We start from the raw sequence: 614 nt of genomic DNA on the forward strand, positions 1-614 counted from the left end.
CTGAATTTTTCCATCCAACTGGTCCATCATTTAGGTTTAATAAACATCTAATTCATGCTGGTGGTTTCACTTTCTCTCATTGGAGCAAATGCAAATCAACTGTTTTTTGACAAATTCCTGTGTTAAAGTCTCCATCTAGTGGCTGAGAGGCTGAAAAGCTCTTGGACAATTTATACTAACTGTCATCTGCTGCCATCCACTGTTGGTATCAGAGTACTGACAAAACATCTTCTTTTTCTTTTCTTTTTTTAAATTATGGACCTTGAGGTAAGCTAGTTTTGTCATATTCTGAGTGAACTAATGAAACTGAAACTTTTCGTTCAACATGGATGAAAAGTACTTTTTTTACATAGATATTTGAATTTGACACCAAGTAACCTCCATCTAATTTTGGACTATAGACTTTCCAGTTTCCTTAAAATATAAAATACTATATTATAAACACATTAAACTGTAGAAGTGTTGTGTTCAATTGCTAAAACGAGATTTTAAACAATAATATAGCAGCAAACAACTATTTTTATGCAAAGATATAGTGGAGTAATAGCATCCTGGGCACAAAAGTCATACCCCCTTTGTGTGTGTTGTACTTGCCCCCCCCCCCCCCCCCCCCC

Source organism: Seriola lalandi, unplaced genomic scaffold (assembly GCF_002814215.2).
Source record: "Seriola lalandi dorsalis isolate HSWRI2012SDOR001 ecotype SW California unplaced genomic scaffold, Sedor1 jcf7180002054902, whole genome shotgun sequence".
NCBI lineage: Eukaryota > Metazoa > Chordata > Actinopteri > Carangiformes > Carangidae > Seriola > Seriola lalandi.